The following is a 14,230-nucleotide window of genomic DNA, read 5'->3' as shown; positions in this document are numbered from 1 at the left end:
TGATCTCCACATTCTCCCTCTGCAGTTCTCGCACTGCTAGCTCGAGGTCTAGACCTCCAAGACACCGCCCCACACGTGCAGCCTTCCGTCGGTTGTCCTCCCTTGTCTTCCTCCGACATTCACCCAGGGTCTCTTCCTCCTCCACCTTATGGTTTCCCATTTGAAACATGCAGAGACATATGACCCAGCAATGTGTATTCGGTCCCTAGAGATCTTCGGCCATCAAAGATTCTATATATATATTTTTCAATCTGAGATGCTGCAGAGCCTCATTCTAATCCCTAACAGGCAATCTCTATCTAAAAAGGGCCTCATATCAAAATTTAAAGTGGTGTGTTAGTTGTAACAGTCGCCAGCTGTGTTGATAACTCACTCTACGATGCGCTGACACGGTGGAATCTTCCAGCTGCTTACCGTCCTCCTACAAAACAGAAACCAGCTTAAAACACTGATATCCAGCTCAACAGGAGGATGTCTTACAATGTAGGTCGGAGAATTGTGTGAATTGCTGCAACTAACTTCAAAAGGATGAACGCTGTTCTGCCAAAAATGCATCTCACTTTTGTAATCTTATCTTTTTGAAATGTTTGTACTACTGCTTGTCTTCTGTTTATTCTGACTAGCAGTTGCTATCACACCACGCGACTAGAATGTTATACGTATGACGCCGCATGGTTACAGAATTCAAAAGATTACAGCTCGGACGATATTGAACGCGCGTTAAAATACGCTCATGAATGAGTTTAACAGACACCTGTTCATTTCAACACAATGGGAGAAATTACTCTGCTCACAAAGCTCAGTAACGCGTTAGAGGAAAATTCGCTGCTGCTCTTTAAAACACTGAGCGTTTTTCTTAAAACACATAAAAGGTGCAAGATCACGCGTTGTCGTGTGAGCACCTCAGTCGTAAAAAGGGCTGAGTTGTCATGAATGCGTTATGATCAGGAGTAGTCGGCCGTACTGCTGCGACTTCCGGTCAAATCGATTGTCCTCTAAAGAATCAGCGCAGTACTAGTTTTGGTAATAGCAGCATCTATGGACATAAACGGCGGCGAAACGGATGGTTTCTTTCTCGTCAACTTTATAGTCCATTACACTTGCTCCTATAGATCGGGATAAAATCTCCATACCAAAACCTCTGTGCATTGGCATGATGAAAATTTAGAGCACGCAAATCCTTCACTTCTGAAACAGCAGAAATTATGTAATTTTACACAGATTGAAAAAAAACCCTCAACGCTAAAGACTGCTGTTGACGGAGTTTTAATGTAAATATAGTAGTTTGGGGAAGTGTAACGATGAGCAGTGTGTGGAAAAGAGTGAGATTTATTAGGGGCAAATCCAAAGTCCAGGGTCAAATTATTAACATGGAGAGTCCGAGAATTCATGATAAACTAAAGTAAAGAAAAGTGCACGAAGACAAACCAGGGATGCAGGCTATAACAAAGGGGCGAGGATAAACATTCAGGCTTATATTCACATGCACGGAAGCCTCGATTAACAAACAGCAGCTGGACTTACAATAAATAGCAACAAGACTAAACTAAAACAGGGCTTAAAAACATGGTCAAATGAGCATTAAACCAGACACAAGTGCAAATTATGAGGGGTGCAGAAAACGAAACGAAGGAATGGAACCACAACAAGGGAGTAAATCAAAATAAAGACACTAGACAGGGAAACCGTGGAGACATGGACGCTAGGAGGGTGGTCAGTGGTGACAGGAAGCTTGTTTCAGTCATGGATGTCTTTGGCAAAATGAATGCAACTAAAATGCTTTCCTCATGTGTCCTAATAACCAAATAATAACCAAGTTCTTCTTTATTTCTAAATAATATGCCTTTCGGAAATTGTATAACTGCTTGTGTTATATTACTTTCTTTTATTCAGAAACACGGGAGACTCAGGTGAAAAGTGTGATGGAAATGATACACTTATTATTATATCCTAAAACTTGTCTCACCTAATCGTAGTCATCAGTTTATTAGATAAATGCATACCTATTTTTATGTTTGTGTTTCACATGTTCCATTCCTTTTATTTTCTTTGAAAGAAAAATGCCTTAACTTAATCACAGACTAGGATTAAAAATAATAATAATAATAATAAAATCATAGACAGGTCAGCTGAGCCCACTGACTTCTCGTAATGTCCCCATATTGACAGTTAAATATCACATATTAAATACATTAGAGACTGGAGTGTCTTGTTTTTCTCTGAACATTCCACAGTGCATCTAGAATTTTAATAGTTGTTTATTTCTGCTCAGTTTTTCTGTTCTTATTTGAATTTGTTTTTGTCTTAAGGAGAAAATAAAGGCAACAAACGAGACCTGTGACCCCAGGGGGAAATCATGGATCAGATACCTCACACCAAGTCACTGTGTAAACAACACCAGGTTCATGTTTTAGTGTGAGGAATGAGTGCAGGAGTGTTTTGAAAGACCAAATACAAACACTAACAAGGAGAGAACAAAGAAAACAGGAAGGAGAAGCTCCTATCATTTTGAGTTACTTACTGAGATCATTCTCATAGCAAGTTTATTACACCTTGTGTACTTGTTGTGGTGCAGTTAGCTGTTTCTATATTGGCTGAGAGAAGGAGCAGACCTGTTCAAGTCACAGTTCCATTTACATTTAAACAACAGAATCTTGTCAGTGGAGGATGTACTTTCTCAAACCTTTTTAACTGGTATCTTGCCTCTGTGTCTCTCTGTGTTCGCAGGACAGGGACCACTGCACGCCTCGCACCATGACACCTTTGCAGTGATGACTCCCCTCGTGTGGAATTAGTTCACAGCTGTTTAGTCTTATACTTATCCACAACTAGGATTAGTCCATTTACTATTTCTTAGAAGTGGGGATCAAGAACATTGGAAGACGTGAGTAGTTTTTTGGAGCAATAAAGATCAATACATAAAAACAGGCAAATGACCTGCTTCAAGGATTTTCACTAGAAGTTATATAACTGCAAGTTATATTACCGATGTCTAAGTGTATGCAGCGCAGAATTCTTTATTCGTAATGTAATACATGTCCTATTTAATTCTACAAGATAAACAGGTTGGAAAATATTTGTGTAAAATAGATTATGATTATTTTTGGAACATAAAGCCATGCAAACATTGTAAGTGGACATCAAGGGAAAACATAAAATAAAAGAATAGTATAGCATACAGTTACAGGGTATGCCTGTTTTCATTGATTACTAGGGAAGCTCTTTGTCTTCCTCTTGTGGCCATTGTTGTCTTAGCCAACAACCATATCAACATAAGTGACATGAAGTTATAGAAATTAATTAAAACTGAAACGTATTTTTATAAACACGATTTGACAGTGTGTTTTACATATTCTGGTTGAATATGACATTTATGCGTACAAGATTATAAAAAACACAATCATACATTTACCTGATACTTATATCCAAAGTGACTTACGAGTGAGTATATCTTGAGCAATTGAGGGTTAAGGGCCTTGCTCAGAGAACCAACAGTGGCAACTTGGCAGCAGTAGGGCTGGAACCGGTAAGCTTCTGACTACAAGTCAAGTACCTCAAACACTGAGCTACCACTGATCACTCTGATCACTGCTGTGGCCGATCATAAATGTTAGAATTTACAATGTTGGTTACTAAACTATTTAAAAAACATTTTGGAACATTTATTTATTTCATTTCTCCTAACCTTTGACAGCACGGCTAGTCCAGACCTCTGTAGGCATCTTCTTACCCCTTCTCTCTGCACACAAAAAATAAAACGCATTGAGAAGAGACTAATTGCCCAAATGATAAAAAAATAAAATGACATATATAATGATAAAAGGAAAAGGTAAATAGACAACAGCAGATGTGTTAATATAAAATCAAAAGTCATCTAAACAGAACTCAATGCAATAAGTGTGTTTTGAGATCTTTTTGTTTTGCTGTTGGTTTGTTTTTTGTTTTTTGGGGTTTTTTTTGCTTTCAAGTGCTAATGCCATTATGAGTTGCTAGACCAAGAAGACATTTAAAGAATAATAAAATAATCTGATTTTGCTGTAAAAGACAGATGTCATGTTCACACTGCACTACTGCACTGCTTAATGTGAGCAGACATCTGGCAGACACGCTTATCTATAGCAACTTACAGTTTCAACTATATTGCAGAGCTAGGTCCATATAGCGGTAGGAGTTTGATTCAGTTCAGTTTAGCTCACTCAGGCTTTCATTTATGTTGTCTTGTCTTCAGGTTTTGTTTCATTGTCCCTAATAAGTCCAACTTGTGCTTGTCTACTCATGTCTCACTGTCCTCCTTTGCTTGATGTCACAACTTCATTGATACCTAAAGTGAATGTTGGAAATTTCACATGTTCTTTGAGTAGGAATCAAACATCATTGCACTAATACACTGGACTGATAGTGGACTCTGCTGAGGTACACCTACCCCTGATGTCGTGATGTTACTGAGCCTCATCCTGTCTCACATGCCTTGGCTACTCCCATCATCCCCTGATGTCCCCTGTTGTAGCCCACACCACCTCCACCCCAACCAACTACTCTCTGTTGACCTTAATGGACGTTCTCTTGCGACTTGGGTCTCCGACACATGCACACTATCGGGACAAGACTAGAACCTCCAGAAAGTTGGTCTAAACATTAAATGCTTATTTAATTTTTTCATTTATGTCTCTCTTTAAACAGCCAGAGGAGGATGGGGCCACCTTTGAGTCTTGGTTCCTCTCAACGTTTCTTCGTCATGCTCTAGGGAGCTTTTCCTTGCCACTGTCACCCTTGGCTTGCTTACTGGGGGCTTGCACTTGGACATTTGAAAAGCTGCTTTGTAACAACACCTGTTGTAAATAAAATAAAATAAAATAAAAATTTAAAAATCACTTTATAAATAAATTTTGAGTATTTGATTTTTATATGTAATCTTAAAATTCATAAGATAACTAAAATTTGTTTTTTAATCATTACATTTTTTTTTCACGTAAAACAAAAATATAATTTGGATAGTCCCAATAATCTAGTAAAATCAAATCTCATTATTACAGTGCCAACAACACATCAACATCACCAGACTTCAAAGCACTTGTCTGAGAGGAAGATTTGTATGCCTGTAATTCTGTTGTTGAAGAGCCTATAAAATCAAAATAGGCTTTTCAATTTGAAATTTTAAACTCAAATAACTACAGCCTTATTTTAAATGCCTAAACACACACACACACACACACACACACACACACACACACACACACACACACACACACACACACACAGTTACCTCACAGTGTGAATATTGTTGTTGGTGGAGACAGTATCATAGATCCTCTTTGCTGACACATCAATGATGTTATTGTGACTGAGGCTGAAATTAGATGGATTATAATTACCACATTGTTCAGGATTCCCAAACACACCTCCCTCTACTAAATCACCGTGTAGTAGTACAAACACCTGTAGATTTATATATCAATGAATTAAATTAATGAACGAATGACTGAATTAGCAAATGAATGAATAAGCAAAGCAATAAATAGTATATTTGTGTCAGTGGGCCTGAGTCATTAATGGACAGATAATTATGCATTTTGACATTTTAAACAAAATATAATTTCTTTCAGTTCTTGTACAAATGATTTGTTATCTATCAGGCATGAAACTGTAAATCATAAAGAGTCTGTTATGCCTTATTTCTCTTTTTAATGAGAACATGTGTTTCTACAAGCAGTCTGGATATTCTGTAGACCACAGAGGGCCATTCCTGCCAAGTACAGGCAGTGATCATTGATCCAGGCAGCCAGTGAGAGAGGTCGTCATTTCCAAATAAAATCACCAAGAAAATCAGGCTTTTTGCTGTTTGCTTTTGAAAAATTAAGTCCTTGATGGAACACAGGATATGACTGAATGAGCAAAGTTACATTTATATAGAGCCTTTCAAGGAACATACAATGCTTTCCAATGAACACACACAGCTTCTACATTCAGTCACATGCTGGATATTGTGTTAAATTGTTAGAAAAAGAGTAAAATGTGTTATATCTATGTTAGTGTTCACTGTGGACTCAACAGGCTTTGTGCAGGTGTGGGAACAGCATCTGCAGGCAGTGGTCAGTGAGCTAACAAAGGTTAAGGACTGGCAGTGATCAGTGATCCAGGCACCCAGTGACAGAAATAAAATCACCAAGAAAGACAGCCCTTCAGAATGTTCCAGAAACAGCACCAGTGATCTACAGGCCTGTTGGTCCAGCCGGGTCTGACTGAGGTCCACCATCTCACCCAGGGCCCGGGAGACAGCCACAGCGCGTCTCACACACTCCAAATCAGTACCCACACGGACAAGAGACAGGAACTGGAGCAGCGTGGCTTTACTGCAGCTGAACACACTCAACATTCACCAATATGTAGAGTCACAAAACACTAAAACACTCACATAACTACTAACATTAATGCTATTTACACGCATTTTGTTTCAAATGATAAAATTCTTTCCCCTTTTCCAGAATGTTTGCGTAGTTTGTGTGGTGTTGTGAGTCAGTGGCTTACTGCAGGGTGACTCTGTGTAAAATGGGGAAGAGTAGCTCTACTCCAGCCTCCTCTATCTCACAGTCATGCAGAGTGAGCTGTGTGTGTGTGTGTGTGTGTGTGTGTGTGTGTGTGTGTGTGTGTGTGTGTGTGTGTGTGTGTGTGTGTATGTATGTATGTATGTATGTATGTGTGAGCTCTCTGGTTGACCATGGAGACGACTGTGCAGTCCTCAGTGCTCAGAGTCAGTGTGTGTGTCTGTGTGTTTGCTGTCAGGTCCAGAGCAGAGCTGCATGAGAAGTCCAGTCTGTGCTGCAGAGCAGAGAGCAGATCTGCTGCTGCTGCCCCCTGCTGGAGGTCAGAGACACTGCTGCAGTGGAGCAGTCTCAGCAGCAGCCTGTCAACACTGAGAAAACAAAACACACACACACACACACACACACACACACACACACACACACACACACACACACACACACACACACACACACAGTGGCAGGGCAGTTAATTTCAGATTAATCTAAATATTTCACCTGAATTTACCAATTACCATGCACTGTAAGTCTCAATAAAACCTAAACAATGCTGGCACAAAATGACATCTTGGAAACTTTCCAAAACACACATAAATGTATATATAAGTGTATGTAAATGTATATAAGTTTTTATACCATGCCCAGTTTCCTGCTTATTTTCAGCCACTTTTTGGTAACTGCATTTATATTATGTCAAATGAGATTTTAATGCTTTAATTTTTGTGTATTAAGAAATGGTACTTGATCAATTTATGTTATTTATCCTCATATGGAAAGATTTGCTTCCATATTTTCCATATTTCAAATTTTGTGGGAAAAAGATGTCTGGAGATTTTACACTCTCTTATAGCTTGCAAGTTATAGGACAGTGCCAGACCTGTGAAACAGTGCCACTTCATCCAGTGTTTAGATGACGTTTGATGCTTAGAACTCATTAGTCATATGCTAATAGTAACTTTGATACAATCTTCAATACAGTGTTGAATCAATGTGCTTTGCAATAGTGAGCTTTGATGCCTCAGTATCTAACATCCCATCACTACATTGGAGTTCTACCATATGTATTCTTGCTCTGCCTGTTCGTTTTCCATATTGTTCTCCGTTCCCGTGTTCTTAATATCTGTGTTATCTGACTTTTACCTCTGTGTTTTCTTCTTCCTGGTTAGCCTCTCTTTGTTTTTGTTTCTCATGTATTCTGGTAACCTGCTCTTGGATAATGTTTCTGCTCCTCCTAATAAACAAAGTTCGACAACACGCTTGTGTCTTGCCCTGCCTGTCTCAGCATTACAGCTAATCTAAAGGTCAAAGGATAAACTTCACTGGCAGATACACCTATTTTTAAGCATTACCACGTATGTACACAGTTTTCTAAATACATTTACATATTAACAAATAAGCAGACATCTAGCTTCTGGACATCTGAATATTTTCAAAAATTAGATTCTTTAAAAGGTGGGTTTAAATGATACAGCACTACAAAAAGCATGCCAACCATAGGCAACAAGCAATCCTTGAATTAGAATAACTTAATATTTCTGTACGTGGGCAAAATAATAATATGATTCTTAGTCCACGTTATATTTAGGCTCCATGCATGTAAATGTATCTTTTATTTAAAAATGAACACATTGTCTTTTTTCACCACTAGTCACTTTGAAACCATTTAAGCCCACTACACTCCATTTAAGATGACCTTAGAGTGTTTTAATGAGGAGTTCCTTCAAGTACAAACTTGCATCAGTTTTCACTGTACTGGCTGCAAGTAAGAAATTATGATATGCAAAATAAATGCTGTTTGATGGAATAAATGAATAACAAATATGAAGTTACAATGTGATCATAAAATGGCTTAGGCTAATGTGTCCATGTGTTCTTACAATCCTGGCAGGTGATGTGTGACTTGTGGTTGGAGCTTCACTGAAACAGATGTTTTACATCTTGTTCTGGATTAGAATCTGGCTAGTGGAATTCAGAGCCCTTTCCCCAATGGGAGAAAATGATTTTATTGTTTTATGTGAGATCATCCTGAGCAGACCATTCACAAATCAGAACAGTTTCCTGTGGCTACAGTGAGGACCTCAGCTGATACTGGAATATTCACCCACTGCTTTGATATGCTTATCTCACAGATTTCACAACAAAATTCCAGAATGTCTACAATGTAGATGAGACAGGATTTGTCACTGGTCCATGACAAGTCTTGTAAGATTATGTACCAGACTACAGGTGGAAGTGGGAGGGAACAGATAACCGTCCACATCACTGGGAATGTTGTTGGGCAGATTCATCATCTACAAAGGGAAACGGTTGTACAATTCTTGGTGTCAAGGAGGTCCAGACCGCAACCCCATTTTTGTAACAGAACATGGATGGTTGGACAAATCTCTTCCTTAAACTATTCACTCAGATCTCAGACTGAACATTTCTCAGGGTTTTAATATTTGATGGTTAAACCTTGCATGTGACTCTGGGACTGGGGGACTAGAGGGCGTCTTAACATTTTTTCTACTCCTGAACCTCTTACTGAATAAATGTTGGGCTGTTAATTCTTTCAAAACTATACATTTTTAATATTTTGTCAATACATCATGACATGATCTTACTTGGAACACTTAAATGGACTTAAATGGTCCAACTGTACCTATTAAGCTGATGCCAGACTTTTCACTTATTTAATAAAATATCTTTATTTATATTATAAAACAGACATGAACTAATAAGCACATTTTGAAATAAGACATTCATATTTAAATCAATTCAAAATCTATGAAAAATGCCTGGAAAATTATTTTTGGCAGGCTTATTGCATAAAGGAAAAGAGTAAAGTTATGTTAATATGGAAAGGACATGAAATTCTAAACCACACAGCTATTTTTGAAAGAAAGACTTAATTCCTTTAAATCCTTTCCATACAAACGTAATACGAAATCTCTTCTTCTCACATTTTCTTGCTTCCGTGGCTCCATTTGCTTCTTTCGTTGTCTGCTCTATGTCCTTTTGCTGACGTTTCAGTTTCTTCTTCTCATGTGTCTTCTCATGTGTCTCCTTGAACAGCTTCTCCTGTGCATTTGGTGCTGCCCTCACATCTGAGTGCAAGTACAGGGGAGGCAGTAGTGGACGGCAAGGCCTGTAGGGTCTGGATGATGGGGCTTCTTGGAGCCAGTGGGGCTCACCAGGTGCAAATCTGGTAGGCTGTCTGAGGGAGAGTGAGGGAAACCTGTTGTCTCGTGGTTTGGGAGACTCCAGGGGGAAACTGGGCCTTGGGCTTTCCAACTGTGAAAAAAGCATTTAATTTAGCATCACTATTAAATACATGCATGTGCACACACTTTGATATACTATCAAAAATATAATATAAGTTAGACTGTGATATTGTAGTGTCATAGGCAATCGATTTGTTGATTTGCCCTAACACATTTATGCTCACTATTTACCTGGATTTTAATTATAGTTCCTTATTTCAATCTAAAATCATCTCCTGTGTATAGCAGAACATTGCTTCATTGGATGTGCACTGCAGTGTAACTAAGTGTTTCACTTTTCCTACTTTCTCAAGCTGTGCTCTCAGCCTGCTCAATTCAGCTTTGATCATCACATTCTCCCTCTGCAGTTCTCGCACTGCTAGCTCGAGGTCTAGACCTCCAAGATACCGCCCAACACGTGCAGCCTTCCGTCGGTTGTCCTCCCTTGTCTTCCTCCGACATTCACCCAGGGTCTCTTCCTCCTCCACCTTATGGTTTCCCATTTGAAACATGCAGAGACATATGACCCAGCAATGTGTATTCGGTCCCTAGAGATCTTCGGCCATCAAAGATTCTATATATATATTTTTCAATCTGAGATGCTGCAGAGCCTCATTCTAATCCCTAACAGGCAATCTCTATCTAAAAAGGGCCTCATATCAAAATTTAAAGTGGTGTGTTAGTTGTAACAGTCGCCAGCTGTGTTGATAACTCACTCTACGATGCGCGGACACGGTGGAATCTTCCAGCTGCTTACCGTCCTCCTACAAAACAGAAACCTGCTTAACACACTGATATCCAGCTCAACAGGAGGATGTCTTACAATGTAGGTCGGAGAATTGTGTGAATTGCTGCAACTAACTTCAAAAGGATGAACGCTGTTCTGCCAAAAATGCATCTCACTTTTGTAATCGAATCTTTTTGAAATGTTTGTACTACTGCTTGTCTTGTTTATTCTGACTAGCAGTTGCTATCACACCACGCGACTAGAATGTTATACGTATGACGCCGCATGGTTACAGAATTCAAAAGATTACAGCTCGGACGATATTGAACGCGCGTTAAAATACGCTCATGAATGAGTTTAACAGACACCTGTTCATTTCAACACAAAGGGAGAAATTACTCAGCTCACAGAGCTTAGTAACGCGTTAGAGGAAAATTCGCTGCTGCTCTTTAAAACACTGAGCGTTTTTCTTAAAACACATAAAAGGTGCAAGATCACGCGTTGTCGTGTGAGCACCTCAGTCGTAAAAAGGGCTGAGTTGTCATGAATGCGTTATGATCAGGAGTAGTCGGCCGTACTGCTGCGACATCCGGTCAAATCAACTGTCCTCTAAGAATCAGCGCAGTACTATTTTTGGTAATAGCAGCATCTATGGACATAAACGGCGGCGAAACGGATGGTTTCTTTCTCGTCAACTTTATAGTCCATTACACTTGCTCCTATAGATCGGGATAAAATCTCCATACCAAAACCTCTGTGCATTGGCATGATGAAAATTTAGAGCACGCAAATCCTTCACTTCTGAAACAGCAGAAATTATGTAATTTTACACAGATTGAAAAAAAACCTCAACGTTAAAGACTGCTGTTGACGGAGTTTTAATGTAAATATAGTAGGCTGGGGAAGTGTAACGATGAGCAGTGTGTGGAAAAGAGTGAGATTTATTAGGGGCAAATCCAAAGTCCAGGGTCAAATTATTAACATGGAGAGTCCGAGAATTCATGATAAACTAAAGTAAAGAAAAGCGCACGAAGACAAACCAGGGATGCAGGCTATAACATTGGGGCGAGGATAAACATTCAGGCTTATATTCACATGCACGGAAGCCTCGATTAACAAACAGCAGCTGGACTTACAATAAATAGCAACAAGACTAAACTAAAACAGGGCTTAAAAACATGGTCAAATGAGCATTAAACCAGACACAAGTGCAAATTATGAGGGGTGCAGAAAACGAAACGAAGGAATGGAACCACAACAAGGGAGTAAATCAAAAATAAAGACACTAGACAGGGAAACCGTGGAGACATAGACGCTAGGAGGGTGGTCAGTGGTGACAGGAAGCTTGTTTCAGTCATGGATGTCTTTGGCAAAATGAATGCAACTAAAATGCTTTCCTCATGTGTCCTAATAACCAAATAATAACCAAGTTCTTCTTTATTTCTAAATAATATGCCTTTTGGAAATTGTATAACTGCGTGTGTTATATTACTTTCTTTTATTCAGAAACACGGGAGACTCAGGTGAAAAGTGTGATGGAAATTATACACTTATTATTATATCCTAAAACTTGTCTCACCTAATCATAGTCATCAGTTTATTAGATAAATGCATACCTATTTTTATGTTTGTGTTTCACATGTTCCATTCCTTTTCTTTTCTTTGAAAGAAAAATGCCTTAACTTAATCAAAGACTAGGATTAAAATAATAATAATAATAAAATCATAGACAGGTCAGCTGAGTCCACTCCCTTCTCGTAATGTCCCCATATTGACAGTTAAATATCACATATTAAATACATTAGAGACTGGAGTGTCTTGTTTTTCTCTGAATATTCCACAGTGCATCTAGAATTTTAATAGTTGTTTATTTCTGCTCAATTTTTCTGCTCTTATGTTAATTTGTTTTTGTCTTAAGGAAAAAAAGGCGACAAACGAGACCTGTGACCCCAGGGGGAAATCATGGATCAGATGCCTCACACCAAGTCACTGTGTAAACAACACCAGGTTCATGTTTTAGTGTGAGGAATGAGTGCAGGAGTGTTTTGAAAGAGCAAATACAAACACTAACAAGAAGAGAACAAAGAAAACAGGAAGGAGAAGCTCCTTTCCTTTTTGAGTTACTTACTGAGATCATTCTCATAGCAAGTTCATTACACCTTGTGTACTTGTTGTAGTGCAGTTAGCTGTTTCTATATTGGCTGAGGGAAGGAGCAGACCTGTTCAAGTCACAGATCCATTTACATTTAAACAGCAGAATCTTGTCAGTGGAGGATGTACTTTCTCAAACCTTTTTAACTGATATCTCGCCTGTGTCTCTCTGTGTTCGCAGGACAGTGACCACTGCACGCCTCGCACCAGGACACCTTTCCAGTGATGATTTGTTTTGTTTTTGTTTTTTGCTTTCAAGTGCTAATGCAATTATGAGTTGCTAGACCATGAAGACATTTAAAGAATAATAAAATAATCTGATTTTGCTGTAAAAGACAGATGTCATGTTCACACTGCACAACTTCACTGCTTAATGTGATCTCCTGTTTACATCTGGCAGACACGCTTATCTATAGCAACTTACAGTTTCAACTATATTATAGAGCTAGGTCCATATAGCGGTAGGAGTTTGATTCAGTTCAGTTTAGCTCACTCAGGCTTTCATTTCTGTTGTCTTGTCTTCAGGTTTTGTTTCATTGTCCCTAATAAGTCCAACTTGTGCTCGTCTACTCATGTCTCACTGTCCTCCTTTGCTTGATGTCACAACTTCATTGATACCTAAAGTGAATGTTGAAAGTATCACATGTTCTTTGAGTAGGAATCAAACATCATTGCACTAATACACTGGACTGATAGTGGACTCTGCTGAGGTACACCTACCCCTGATGTTACTGAGCTTCATCTTGTCTCAGATGCCTTCAAGACAACTGCTCCTATTATTTAATGGCCCCTCCCCCAAGAGAAGGAGGAAGAGACAACAGACAGTTTTGTTGGTTTGTTATTGCAATTTTGTATGACCTCGTGTGTGACGTTGTTTTCCCCCATTTTAGCCTTCGCCTTTGGCTTCGCCCCTCCTGTTTTTTTAGCTGTTTTGTTTATTTACATTATATATATATATTAGTGATGGTTGGATGAAGCCCCATTGAAGCTTTAGGAGCTTCTTCCTGATTGTGCCAAAAAAGATTCGATGCATTGGAGCATTGAAATCCGACATCAGAGAAGAGTGACATCTGTTGGCCAGAAAAAAATGATTTCAGCCTGCGAAGTGTGTTAATGCTGTGTGGTCTTACAGTTCAACTCATGTCTGTTCAGATCCACTGAAAATCAAGTTTAATTATTAAAATGTTGGAATAAATGCTTGAATGTTGTCATTATTGATTGTAGAATGAATAAGGCCTACGGAAAATTAATATCAGTCATATATTAGCAACAAAGTAACCACTCATCTGTGAATCATGAAAACGTGATTTTATAGGGAATAGAAAAATCATCTACAAAATTTGAAAATATGATCTGAGGAAACATATTGCTGGGGTATAGTGACTGTGGAATTTAATTGATTGCGCTTGTGGTTAACTGGGAACAGAACATAATACAGAAGAGGAGTTAGTATTCAGTTTAATAAACTGAGCCCAAATGAACACAGTGTTGGGGTTTAAGACTGTTTCTTCTCTGGTTCACGATTTTACCTGTATGTGGTGCTGATGTGCTCTAATGTTTTGCAAGAAGGT

At 38.8% G+C, this 14,230-nt stretch overlaps 1 long non-coding RNA gene across 1 annotated transcript; it reads left to right on the top strand.

The window, feature by feature from the left end:
• The first annotated feature begins 10,565 nt into the window (after positions 1 to 10,565).
• Positions 10,566 to 13,064, top strand: LOC145659357 (uncharacterized). Its single transcript, XR_014125500.1, has 3 exons — positions 10,566 to 10,607; positions 12,427 to 12,501; positions 12,841 to 13,064. It is a non-coding gene; the product is annotated as an uncharacterized LOC145659357 (long non-coding RNA).
• Positions 13,065 to 14,230: the final 1,166 nt, after the last annotated feature.

The sequence above is a fragment of the Electrophorus electricus genome, chromosome 10 (assembly GCF_041902795.1).
Source record: "Electrophorus electricus isolate QZ-2024a chromosome 10, ASM4190279v1, whole genome shotgun sequence".
Lineage (NCBI taxonomy): Eukaryota > Metazoa > Chordata > Actinopteri > Gymnotiformes > Gymnotidae > Electrophorus > Electrophorus electricus.
This window is presented reverse-complemented; position numbering and strand designations above follow the sequence as displayed.